At 47.4% G+C, this 13,926-nt stretch overlaps 1 protein-coding gene and 1 long non-coding RNA gene across 4 annotated transcripts in view; one reads left to right on the forward strand and one right to left on the reverse strand.

Moving 5' to 3' along the window:
- LOC130267326 (uncharacterized) overlaps positions 1 to 13,926 on the reverse strand; it is a 46,907-nt gene that overhangs the window by 12,608 nt on the left and 20,373 nt on the right. For both annotated transcript variants that reach the window (XR_008843144.1, XR_008843143.1), the window contains exon 2: positions 5,239 to 5,349. This is a non-coding gene — a long non-coding RNA (uncharacterized LOC130267326). The remainder of the gene's footprint in view (positions 1 to 5,238; positions 5,350 to 13,926) is intronic.
- The window catches only part of LOC130267323 (zona pellucida sperm-binding protein 4-like), a 49,463-nt gene that overhangs the window by 7,649 nt on the left and 27,888 nt on the right, over positions 1 to 13,926 (forward strand). For both annotated transcript variants that reach the window (XM_056516892.1, XM_056516893.1), the window contains exon 2: positions 4,102 to 4,179. The gene's annotated coding sequence lies outside the window, so the exon portion shown is untranslated. The remainder of the gene's footprint in view (positions 1 to 4,101; positions 4,180 to 13,926) is intronic.

Here is a 13,926-nt window from a genome sequence, read left to right on the forward strand (position 1 = left end):
GACTTCTGACGCCTCCCTTCTGGGTTGGGGAGCGCATCTGAACGAGCAACCTGTTCATGGTACTAGGACCTCTCAGGAGAGACTTCTCTCCTCCAACATGAGAGAACTAAGAGCAATTTGTCTAGCTCTCCTCCATTTCGCACCCCTTAATCTAGGGAAAGCGATAAGAGTTCAGTCAGACAACACCACTGTGTTGTCCTACATCAACAGACAGGGAGGCACGAAGTCTCAAGCACTCCTCAAGGAGTCCGGTCTAATTCTTTCTTGGGCAGAGACCAACTTGACCCCTCTTTCAGCGATCCACATCAAAGGGGATCTCAACACAGTAGCAGATAGTCTAAGTCGCGGCCTTCCAGTCCAGGGCGAATGGTCCCTCAATGAAGAAGTTTTCAAGAAGATAACTCTGCGGTGGGGAGTGCCAGAGAGAGATCTCATGGCAACTTGTCTGAACGCCAAAGTGAGCAAGTTTTGCTCTCTTTATAAAGAGGACAATCCTGTGGCGATAGACGCCCTGTCCATACCTTGGAGGTTCAGGCTGGCCTACATATTCCCTTCACTTTCCATGATACCGAGGGTATTGATGAAAGTCAGGCAAGACCAGGCCTCTGTGATAGCCATCGTACCATTCTGGCCCAGGAGGTCCTGGTTCACCCAACTCATGAGAATTAGTCAAGGGTGTTATTGGAGGCTTCCCCCCCCCATGTAGAACCTAGTGTCTCATAACAAAGGCTCCTGCCTAGATCTGAGGAGACTCAATCTGACAGCCTGGAGATTGACAGGACCCTACTAGATAGTGGGCTTCCTGCAGAGGTTTTGAGAACCATTGCTCATTCCAGAGCACAATCAACAAAGTTTATTCCCAGATAAAACGGATCTTTCATCAGTGGTGTACTATGAAAGAGGTAGTAGCCTCAGATCCTCCTCTGTCTGCATTACTACGTTTTCTCCAGGATGACCTTGACAAGGGTCTAAGCCCATCTACTCTAAAGGTTCAAGTCTCAGCGCACTCTGCCTCTTTAGGCAGATCTTTGTCACAAGAATCCCTAATCAAAAGATTCCCCAGGGGAGCTGAAAGACTTAAACCTAGGGTTCTTAGACCTATCCCCAGATGAGATTTATCCACTGTTCTCAAGGGGTTATGCTCTCCCCCCTTTGAACCTCTGGAAGAAGCTGACTTTAGGTATTTAACCCTTAAAGTAGCCTTTTTGTTGGCCATAACCTCAGCCAAAAGAATTGGTGAGCTTCAGGCCCTTTCAGCTTTTGAGCCTTATACACTTTTTCTCCAGGACAGAATCCTGTTGAGATATCTGCCTACCTTTTTGTTCCTAAGGTCCCAACCTTCTCAAACATCAACCAGGTCATATCTCTCCCAGTTCTGTGTCCTAACCCATCTTCTCATGAAGAAGCTGCGAATCACACTCTGGACATTTCAAGAATCCTGAAAATCTACATTGCAAGAACTGGAGAATTTAGAAGATCAGAACACCTTCTCCTCTCTTTTTCAGGGAGGAACAAAAGTCATAAAGCTTCTAAACCCTCTCTGAGTAGATGGATTAAGGAGGCAATTCAGGAGGCTTTTGTTACTGCCCATTCTACTCGGGCAGTATCTACTTCCTTTGCCGAGAGGAATTCTGTTCCTTTGGAACAAATCTGTGCTGCTGCCTCTTGGGGCACCCATAACACATTTATCAGTCATTACAGGGTTAATGCCAAACATTTGGAAGAGTTGGCCTTTGGGCAGTCTATCCTAAGTGCCGCTCTGCCATAGTCCCTCCCTATTTGTGTTGTTGCTTGCTAAGTCCCCACTTGGGTTGCTGGTTAGGACGTAAGGGAAGCATTCATTTTTAACTTAAATTTGTTTTCCCTTAGTCCGAACAGCAGCACACAAATTTCCCTCCCTAGTTGTTTAGTTTGTTACTTGTTCTATAAGCAATGTGGCCTAAAGGAAGGAGGCCTTTATGGGGGTGTTAATTAAAATGTTAATTACTTGGGCGGAATTAAAAATTCCACCATCCTGTCAGGTTCACAGGGGCAGAACACCCCACTTGTGCTGCTGTTAGGACTAAGGGAAAAAAATTACGTTAAAAATTAACGCATTGTACTGCTGAGGAGACTAAGGGAAAATAAATTAACAAAAAAATGTCTTGAGTAGTGTGGGCCCAAGATGGACACTGAAGGCAACATATGCCACACAGGACGGCAGGATACAATACTGTACTTAGTCATCACATTTGGATAGGGGATAAGTTATATTTCACCAGACTACTCCTTTTAGTGGCACTAAAGTGCCTCAAAAAAAAAAAAGTGCTATATCCAAAAGTAAAATTGAAGTAAATTGTGCTTTGCTCAGGTTCAGGCGGAAGTGGAATCATCTGGTCACATGTGCATTCCACTTTGGAGTGACATATGTTCTGCTTCCGGTCTGCAGCCTAGGGTTTTTATTTTATGCTCTATTTAAAGAGGCACTGTCATAATGAAAAACGTTTTATGTTTTGTAATACTACGAAGATTACTTTTTTTTTTTTTTTTAAATATACATTTATTAAAGTCCATTTTACTACTAAGATTACTTTTTTTAAATATACATTTATTAAAAAGTCAATTTTACTAAAATAAAAAAATGAAAATAGCCGCCACTAGGAGTCATCTATCTTTAAGCAGACAGACTACTCTGTATAGGAGATCACCATTGCAACACTACTGCCTTCAGCTGTTCCTAAACTACAACTCCCATGATGGGAGTTGTAGTTTTGCAACAGCTGGGGGTACAATCTTCGTAAAACTGTATTTTAGAGCGGTTTGCCTCCAGCTCTTGCAAAACTGCAGACAAAGGATGTGTGGGCATGCTGGGAGTTGTAGTTTTGCAACAGCTAAAGGCAACACTGCTCTAACACAGTGCTTTACAAACACTGCAGCTCCAGCTGTTGCAAAACTACAACTGAACAGCCAAAGCTTTCTCTGACTCCTGAATGACAAAGTTGATTAGACATTCAGGAGTCTGTGAAAGCTGAATCACACCCATAGTGACAGCTATGTTGATTGGTATCCAACTTTACGAAGAACAGATAGAAAATGTATGCATAAAAACTACTGTGAAGTGATTTACAGTCTGCCAGACTGCTCCCGGACTCAGACCAGATGAGTCATCCACAGTGAGGGAGAGAGATGGACATGCCCCCTTCATAAAGCAAGAAAACAAAGCAAGTGAGCAACATATAAATACCATTTGTTAGGAATATATAGGTCCTAGACACATCAAAATTATATGTACATGATCATGATTAGGTACTGAGTAACATGTATCTCTTTTTTTTCCTTTGGCTCTATGACAGGTACGCTTTAACCTTCTAAATGTAATTTTTTTAATTTTTTTTTACACTTTTGGGTTTTAACACCTATTTCTTTAAGGAAAGAAGGGGCCATGGCTTATTTGGAACCAGTGCACCCACTTAAATGCTCAGCTCCATCTTCTGCTTATTGATGCTAGAGCTGCTGTGGTTGCTTCATATAAGTATTAAGACTGTGTTTGATCTCCATCTTATATCACCTATTAGAGATGAGCAAACATTTGGATAGTATGACTTGCTGAACTTTTGCAAAACATGCAGTTCTGGTCAAACTAGTTGGTTGCAAACCAACAAGTAAAAAAAATAAAAATAAAAATAAAAAAATATATATATATATATATATATATATTCGTCATTACGTATATATATATCTATATTCTAAATATTAGCGAAATCGCAAGGTGCCGATATTCGCAGTGAAAATTAGCACCGCGTCATATAACTGTAGATTGACGTTGGGAGACATCACCTGGTCCAGGGCTGCTTGCTGAGGGGATGTAAGGGCCAGAAGATGTGGTGTGTGTGAAGATGGAGCAGTGTTACTAGTGATCTCGAAGAGGTCAGTGTTCTATATACTACACTAGTATAGCCTGAGGTCTCAGCACCATCTTAAACACATATGGGGCAGAGACTGCAGGCTGTATTAGTGCAGTACTTAGCTGGCTCTTATTTCTGTAGCATCTGCTCTAGTACGATGGAGTAGAAAGGGCATGGATTAAAAATACTTTTTTTTTTTTTTTTTTTCCATTCATAGATTTTACTGGAGAGCAGGAGGACTATATTCATCCAAGAGAGTGAAGAGGGCAGGGAGGCTACCACCAGGGTCTGACAGGTACAATAACAGGTCATCAGTGAAAGCAGCACACTTGACAACCTCACCCTTGATCGGCACCCCCCGAACCCCCTCGCTCTGTCTGATGGCTTGCAAAAGATGTTCCATGGCTAGGACATATGAAAATGAAAGCAAAGGCGGGGACAGTTCTGAAGTAAGCAGCTTATAAAACTTGACAGTGTATCCATCAGGGCCAGGTGCCTTCCCAGAGGGCATAGACTTGATGGCCTCTGCGACCTCTTCCTGTGTGAAGGGGCATTCCAAGTCCAATAGGGACTGGGGAGAAAGAGAAGGCAACCTCGTCCTCAACAGGTAGGCCTGGAGATCGAGGGGCATAGGGTTGGGACCTACAAGGCCCGACTCAAGACTATAAAGGCCCTCATAATAAGCTCGAAAACTATCCAGAATCTGAGAGGTGAGGTGGACCAGGGAGCCCGAGGGCGACTTAATAGATGGCATATGCATGGCCGCCCTCCTGTCCCGCAGTGCACGTGCTAACAGTTGCCCCGATTTGTTACCCCATTCGTATGTCACACTAGAGCAAATCTGTCTGTATCGGTTATACTTCTTATCTATGCGAACCTGAATGTCTCTACGGACTTCCAGCAATTCCTTAAGCACCTCCTCCGACAGGGAGGATTTGTGTCGAGACTCCAATGCGTGCAAGCGGAGCAGCAATTCCTTCAATTTCTAGGAAGATTCACGCTTAAGTCTAGAGCCGTGCTTAATGAAAACACCGCGGCGCACACATTTTAAAGCCTCCCATTTAAGTTGAGAGGAGGTAGGATCGTTGGCGTGATCTTGCGTGAAATTAGTAATCGCTGATTTCAGATCCGCCAAGCAAAGAGTATCCGAAAGGAGCGATTCGTTGAGTCTCCACACAAACTCCCCCCGCGGACAGTCCGGGAGAGACAAATCACAGAACACTGGGGCATGGTCAGAGAACACTATCGAGCCTATGGTCGTTGAAAGAACCTGAGGGAGGAGACAGTGACTAACAAATATATAGTCCAGTCTGGTGTAGACCTGTCGTGCATGAGAATAAAAAAGTATAGTCACGTATGTCCGGATGGTATAACCTCCAGGGGTCAGACGGCTGCATCAGGTGTGGAAGCTTGCGGATCTTATTCAGTTGCATGAACGAGAGGGCGGAGGTCCCAGAGGAGGAATCTAAGGAGGGAAGCAGAGACACATTAAAATCACCGCACACAATAAGAGTGCCCTGCGTGAAGGAGGTAAGGTCATCAAAGGTACGCTGCAGAAAGGACAACTGTCCATGGTTAGGCACATAGATATTAGCGATGGTGTAGGGTCTACCTTGGAGTGTGCAGGAAACAAAGGCATAGCGCCCCTCAGCATCGAGTTTAGTGTCGAGTTTAATGTGAACTGGTGTTACGCCGAGCGCTCCGGGTCCCCGCTCCTCCCCGGAGCGCTCACAGCGTTCTCCTGTTCGCAGCGCCCCAGTCAGACCTGCGATAATGCCTCCAGCCGGGATGCGATTCGCGATGCGGGACACGCCCGCTCGCGATGCGCATCCCGACCCGCTTACCAGACTCGTTCCCTGTCTGTGCTGTCCCGGCGCGCGCGGCCCCGCTCCCTAGGGCGCGTGCGCGCCGGGTCTTTGCGCTTTAAAGGGCCAGTGCGCCACTGATTGGCACATGGGTTTTAATCAGTACCTTCACCTGTGCACTTCCCTATTTATACCTCCCTTCCCCTGCACTTCCTTGCCGGATCTTGTTGCCATTGTGCCAGTGAAAGCATTTCCTTGTGTGTTCCTAGCCTGTGTTCCAGACCTCCTGCCGTTGCCCCTGACTACGATCCTTGCTGCCTGCCCTGACCTTCTGCTACGTCCGACCCTGCTCTTGTCTACTCCCTTGTACCGCGCTTATCTCAGCAGTCAGAGAGGTTGAGCCGTTGCCGGTGGATACGACCTGGTTGCTACCGCCGCTGCAAGACCATCCCGCTTTGCGGCGGGCTCTGGTGAAAACCAGTAGCAACTTAGAACCGGTCCACCGACACGGTCCACGCCAATCCCTCTCTGGCACAGAGGATCCACCTCCAGCCAGCCGAATCGTGACAACTGGTAGGGACTTGTGAAACAAAATAGAGACACCCTTGACCTTTTGGAAGGGGTCGCAGCTATGAAAACAAACAGGGAAGTATCTGTTGCAGACCACGGCGGCGTGGTCGTGCAAGAGATGGGTCTCCTGTAAGCAAAGGATGGAGGCGTGCTGTTTATGCATGGAGTAAAGGATCTTGGCTCTTTTCTCAGGGACATTAAAAAGAGCGAGAAAGAAAAAGAGCGAGAAAGAGGAGAAAAAAGAGGAACAAAGGAAGATGGGGAAGGAGGGAAAGACTACTGCAGAAGGGAGGGGGGGCAAGGAAACTAGGGAGAGAGAGGGGGAATAGGGGTATAGAACGGGGAGAGAACGAGAGGAAGGGACACGAGACAAGTTCGGGGAAAAAACGACAACAAACTAAACTGGGGAAAACTCAGCAGGACGGATAGGACGCCTGCAAAAATACACTAACAGCAGCACAAGCTATAACCAGACAGGGGTATAATCCTGTCGCTACCTATTGGGGATAGGTCAGTCAGGGGGTGCAGAAGTAGCAGACAAAGAAAATGAAAGAGAAGGGGGATGACATAAATCGAGCAACCGAAGCCAAGCCGCCATCCAGGGAGGAGATAGACCAGAGGAGTTAGAGAGAGACGCCCCTCGGGGGGGTGAGTATACAGGCCAGAGAGGAGAGAGAAAACTTAAGACAGCCAGTGAGACAATGAAAAAGGAGAAAATAGACACCATGAGGGAACAACATTATGCAAAGCATTCATAACAGTTCACCACAATACTGTCAATCAGGGAGGAATAGCAGCAGAGGAGTGTCAGCGCTCTCCCGGACCGCCCGGACCATCCATTGACCCGGAGAGACTCCGGGGCCGGCGACGGGAGCGCTGCGGATGTGGCGAGGGTCTATCCGGCTGAGACCCCTGTGGTCGGGGCTGGGGCAGAGGAGCAGGAGCAAAGGGGTTGTCCAGGAGTCTTTCCCAGTCCAGCAGGCGAACAGTAGGGAGGTCAAACACGGACAGAAAGTCAGGTAAATCCTCTGGGGTGCGTAATGTGGCATATTTCCCTTGGTGGTGAGCAAATAGAGCAAACGGAAACCCCCATCTGTAGAGAATGTGACGTGACTGCAGTTCCGCAAGCAGTGGCTTCAGGGCAGCCCGGAGGCGTAGGGTGTGTCGGGACAGGTCGGGGAACAGTATTAACTTGGCACCATCAAAGTCAATCTTCTTGAGCTGCCTGGCCCGTCTCATGATCTCCTCCTTTTCCGAGTAATAATGGACACGACATATAACATCTCTGGGATTATTAGGGTCGGTACTAGGGGGTCGCAGGTCTCTGTGGACTCTATTAATAGCAAGAGGAGTTTGAGCCGGCCGGTCCAACAGGGAATTACAGATGTCAGTCACTGTAGGCAAGAGGTCATCCGCCCGTGTCGCCTCAGGGAGGCCGCATAACCTAATATTGTTGCGACGGTTGTGATTTTCCTGGTCATCCAGGTTAGAATGTAAGAGTCTCTGGTGGGTGGCCTGTTGAGACACTGTGGTACGTAATTCACTCAAGGAGTGCTGCACTTCAGAATGGAAAGAGTCCAGTGACTCCACCTTGGAGGTCAGAGAGTCCATTTCTGTTTGAACAGACTGTAGATCCTGCCTCCATGTTGATTTTAGGGTATCAGTAATCGCTGCCATGTCCTGTTTTGTAGGTACAAAGGAGAGCAAGGCCTGGAGTTCAGGGTGAGCCTGGAGGATAAAAGCTGCAGATTGGCTGGGTAGCTGGATGTTGGCAGTGTGGCCACCATGGTGGGCAGCAGCAGCAGGCAGGCCAGGAGGCAGCGGGGGGGGGGGGGCAGGTGCTGGAACCCCCGGGGAAGATGGAGGGTCAGGTGGGGCCTGCCAGGGGCTACCCACAGAGGAGGCCCAGGTGGGGCTGGATGGAGGCCCATGTTGCTCCACAGGTCCGCAGGGGCTTCAGCCATAACTGACGTCAGACCACCAGGACCTCCTGCCAAGAAGGCACCGGAGCACAGCTCACTACCCCCAGTGGGTGAGGGGAGCGGTTCGGCCCCCAGGCAGAGTCCAAGAGGGGGCTGGGGGAGGGGGCAGTCTCTCCCCAGAGCCGAGGCCTGAGCGGGGTATGCAGGCCTCCGGAGTCCGTACCTGCAGAGTGACGCAGCAGCGTGGAGGCCGCCAGCGGAGGTGAGGAAGGCCCGAGACTCTGGCACAGGTCAGTCAGCGGCAGGTCAATCAATAGTGGCGGCGGCTGAGGAGCGGCACCCAGCCGAGGGTCCCCACGTCTTTCGGGGCTATCGGCAGCAGCAGGGTGTCCCCCAGCACTCCGGCCCTGCAACCGTTCCACGTTGCTCGCGTGCCCCGCAGTCGGGGGTGGAGTTTTGCGTGGTGGGGAAGCCAGAGCGGGAGATGGTTGCGGCCCGGGGGGTCCATTACAGAGGCCTCCGGTACAGCCACCAGCGGGGTAAAAAAGTTAGAAATTGGTGTGGGGGGTGCCAGGGAGGTTAGGGTCCTCCTAGCTGCGCCCCGGGAGCATCTCCTCTGCATAGAAGCAGGCTGGTGAGCCCTGGACAGTGGGCGGCGGCGGGGCTCAGCAGGAACACGTCTGCTCGGCTTGCATGGCATTTCTTAATTACATTCCGAACAGAGGATATTGACATCTGAAAAGTTTTGCTATCTTCTTATAGCCTTCTCCAGCTTTGTGAGCGTCAACTATTTTCAGTTTCAGATTTCTAGACAACTGCTTAGAAGAACCCATGGTGCTGATTGTTGGGGCAAGGTCAGATGAGTCTGGGCATTTAAAACCTTTGAGATTGACATCACCGGGTCTTCCCCGATGATGATTGAGAACAATCCATGACACTGGCAAGTCTCAGCTTTGCAAAGGGGGCAGTGCATGCTATAAATTCTGCAGGGTGCCCAAACATTTGCAGATGCCATTTTTTTGTTTTCGGTTATTTTGAAAGTGTAAATGATGGAAATAAAATCTAACTTTTGTTGACATATTATAAGAATATCTGTCTAATCTGTAATTTGATGCCTTTTGGAGATTTTTCCATCTTTCCTTGGCTTCTTTATGCACATTAATACAAATGTTTACCTGGGGTGCCCAAACTTTTGAACCTCACTGTATTATATGTAATTAATCTAGGATACCTCTGTATAGGACCTTAGAGGTCACGTGCCTTTAATTTATGTTATGCTATGGTTTAAGTCCTTTTGGGTCATGTGATATACCCAGAGTTCCAGAGGTCAGGACTGACAGGTTTGGCTATCCAATGAGCTTTGTCCCACCCCCTTAATATATAAGGGGCTGCTGCCACTAAATTCTCTCTCTTGTTCCTGGCACTTAAAGAAAGCACATCTCAACACAAATCATCAATATAAGCTAGGCCTGAAGCCTAATCTTCCGCAGCCACTAAACAGTGAGTCATTCAGCTCAAAACTACTAAAATCCTGTGTGACTACTGCAACTCAATTGTCTTCAAACCAGTAGCACAGTGGCTAGCAAATCAAAGTTTTTATTTTATTTATTTATTTAATTTATTTATATGGCACCTACAGATTCCGCAGCGCTTACAATTATGGGGTACAAACAAAGACAAGTATCAGACATAATATTACACAATAACTATTCAAACAAGAGGTGTGGGGATATGTTGAGGCCAATTAGAGAATGTTATAGGCCTGTCTGAAGAGATGTGTTTTTAGGCCACGCTTGAAACTATGGATGTTGTTGTTGAGTCTGAGGAGGGATAGCATTCCAGAGAACCGGGGCAGCACGAGTGAAGTCTTGGAGACGGGAGTGAGAAGTTCGGATTATAGAAGATGTTAGTGTGAGATCATTAGCAGATCGGAGAGAAAATGTAGGATGGTAGTTCATTGTACTTAGAAGTCCCAGCAAACCTGTGAGGAACCTGAACTACGGTACTCTATACAAATATTGTTTTGTTACTTGCAGTTGCATAAAATATGAAGTAAAGTTTATTCTGGTTTTCAACAATATCTGCTGTGGACATTCCTTTATTCTTCCCTACCATTTGTGGGACGGTAGGACCATTACAATAAGGAAACCGCATCCTGGCATCACAACAACATAGGGTTAATACCAACATACCCTACACTATTACCTGCACCACCCAGCCACCACATTTCCATCTTCCTGAACCTCCTATATAAAGAGGAAGATCACCCCCAGCACTCTGTGTTGTAATAAGAAAAACTAAGCCATAAAAAGGGCACAAAATTTGCGCCCTGCTGTTAGGACTAAGGGAAAACAAATTATTGTTAGAAATTAACTATTCCCTTATGTCCTAGCAGCAGCACAGATGGGCATCTAGCAAGAAGAGGATCCCATGGGAGGGTTTTCCTGCACAGTTTGCCCAAAAGCTGAATATTCAGACACACTGGCATCTACCCTATAGAGGGAGATGAAGGTGGGCTCAAAACTCCAGGAGGCTGCAATGAAGAATAGGTTAGGTGGAAGCAATCTTATTTGAGCAAAAAAGATAGCAACAGCAAAGGTAAAGTGGGTTCTAACAAAATCTGAAGGTTCCAATGACTGCGCGACAAAGACTTTTCTAATTACCTCTTTAGTCTACCTGCTGATGGTAGGATTAAATGCCTTATAACCTTTTTAAAAAGAAACAGAAGAGAGGATAGATAATCCTCTCCTGGATCTCGAGAGGGAGATGACCGCCAGTTTCCGTGTCCGGGAGGACAAAAAAAAAAAACACAGTTTGCTGGGCGTGATCTCCCTCTTTTTAGAGGTTTCTTAATTACTACTTGGGCTCATTACAAAATGTTGCTGTCCCACTAGTCCACGCGGGCAGAATACTCCATCTGGGCTGCTGGTAGGACGTAAGGGAATCTATGGTAGCTGCCCCTCCAAAAGCAGACCACACCCTTATCTGAATACTCTCTTTTCTTTTGTAACCAATTTTTTTAGTTGGAATCCCATAGAAAAGATCACACATTGGACTTATATGTCATCTGGGTGCACATCCTACCTGCACTACATGACCAAACTGGAACATGAAAGAGGGACAAGGGACATCAAGGAAGATGCTGCCAACCTTGTGCTGCATCATTGGAGCCTATAAAGCAGGAGGAGGAGCATATCCAGCACCAGCGAGCATTACTGGATAGGAGAGTGGATGAAACCCATGTCATAATGCAAACAGGAGAGTAGCCATGCTGGGGCCCATGAATGAGATGGGGACACAAGGACTGGCATTATGAGCTAGGCTGTGGAATAGACATGAGATTGGTAGCCTTGCCGGGGTACTATTAATCAGATGGGGAGCGATGCTGGAGACAAGGAATGAGAGGGAAGTAATTTTGGGGACATAATTAAGTGTGTTTATATGGGTGTAATGGAAATGATTGTTGACTATTAAACAATTTAAGCAGCATTTCTTTTCTTTTTTCTGAGAGGACCACCCTGAAAGACTGTGGGGGAGATTTATCAAGACCTGTGTAGAGGAAGAATGGTGTAGTTGTCCATAGCAGCCAAAAATGAAAGAAGCATCTGGTTGCTATGGGCAACTGAAACACTCTTCTTCTATACAGGGTTTCCCCCATGTTTTCTCCTCAAGGAAGATTTACTTTATTACAGCAGAGCCTTAGAGAAGTCAGAGATCTCTTGAATCCGCACCCACTCGTGCACCCACTCGAAAAGATACATGCTTCACTATCTTAAGTGAGACATGCTACATGACACATTAGCCTCCCTGATGTTTCACCTACATATTGGCTTTGTCAAGGGTTTCTTTAAGCCACAAGCTCTTGACAAAGCCAATATATTGGCAAAACGTCGAGGAGGCTAGACAATGATTTTGAACTAGTGGAAGCTTGGTAGGGATTACGGAATCTCAGTTTAGTGCATTCATTAGCTGTCACAACTAAACAACATAGCAAATAGAGGTCATTACAAGCACAACATACTAAATGCAATTAAATTACCCAAAACTGGAGCTGAATTTAAAGTGTATCTATCGTTAGCAAAAAATTTTTATATAATGTAGATAATACCATTATAAGTATATTTCTTTTTTTTTTCAAAGTAAAGTTTTATTGTTTTTAACAAAAAGAACAATCAGTAAGTCAAGATTATAACACATAGTAACAGGTATCATACAACAGAAAAGCCATGAAGAACAGTCTCTCCAGATCAGTCTGTATACCCTTGCAGAGCGAGAGACAGTCATAAACACTAACACTAGGTAAGGTCAAAAGCAGGAATTATGGAGAAAAAGCCACCTCGCCACATTGAAGCAGGGAAAACACTGCGCATGGTATATATTATCAAGGGGCCATGTGGGAACCAATCCGTATTGTTTAGGCTACAGAGTGGTATATTCTAATCTCAGGTTCCAAGAAGGAGAGAAGTGTGTGAAGCACAATAAAAGGGGAAGAGAAAGAAGGAGGAGAAGTAATAGACAGGGAGAGAAAGGGAGGGGAAAGGGAAGAAGTAAGAAGAAGCAGGTCACATCTGGAGACACCTACCTCCCGGACCGGAACGGCTCGGCCCTCCCCCAGACCGTTTGCAGCAACAGTCATGAGGAGAGCAGGTCATTGTGGTGTCAGGTTGGCCACGCTAGTGCCCCAAGTGCAGGGAATCAAACTCCGGCGATGATAGGAAAGAGAGCCAGGGGCCCCATACGGCCCGGAACCATTATATGTATATTTCTAATAAACATTGGTTACAAAATATGTATATTATTGGGTGAAAAAATGCTGTCCCTTCAGCTATTGCCTGTGTGTCTCTGTGAGGAGTCCAAATACAGGAAGTGATGGTAGGACAAGCAGGGCAGGCTTCTGGCTTGTCAATCAGCCTGCTGTGTGAGCCGGGCGCATGTAACAGAGCCTCACTGCACAGAGCCCTGCTTGTCCTCAGTGCACAGAGCCCTGCTTGTCAGGATTCGGACAGGTATACGGGGAGGACACTGGTAGTGGATCCTCTGTGCCAGAGAGGCGATGGCGTGGGCCGTACCAGGGGAATGGAATCTAAGAGGTTACTGGTTTTCACCAGAGCCCGCCGCAAAGCGAGATGGACTTGCTGTGGCAGGTAACCCACAGGTTGTTCCACCCGGTAGCGACTCAACCCCTCTGGTGGCTGAGACTGGTGCGGGACACAAGGACAAGGCTAAGGCAAGGTCAGACGTAGCAGAAGGTCAGGGCAGGCGGCAATGGTTCGTAGTCAGGGGCAACAGCAAGGATCTGGGCTCACAAAAAGGGCTCACAAAAACGCTTTCACTGGCACAAAGGCAACAAGCTCCAACGAGGACAGGAAGGGGAAGTGGGTTTATATGAGTTTTGGGAGTAATTACACTGATTGGGCCAGGCACCAATTAGTGGTGCACTGGCCCTTTAAATTTCAGAGAGTCGGCACGCGCGCACCCTAGACAGCGGGGCCGCGCGCGCCGGGACGGACCTGAAGGAGGACGGGGCAGGTGAGAAAATCGGGATGCGACCCGCGGGCGGGCATGTCCCACCAGGCGGATCGCATCCCCACCGGGGACACTAGAGCAGCGCTCCCGGTCAGCGGGTCTACGGGGAGGGACAGGGGCGTTACACTGATTTTTATCAGTGTAACTTATCCTCAGTGTACAGAGCCCTGCTTGTCCTCAGTGTACGGTGCCCTGCTTGTCCTCAGTGTACAGAGCCCT

Source organism: Hyla sarda, chromosome 4, assembly GCF_029499605.1.
Source record: "Hyla sarda isolate aHylSar1 chromosome 4, aHylSar1.hap1, whole genome shotgun sequence".
Lineage (NCBI taxonomy): Eukaryota > Metazoa > Chordata > Amphibia > Anura > Hylidae > Hyla > Hyla sarda.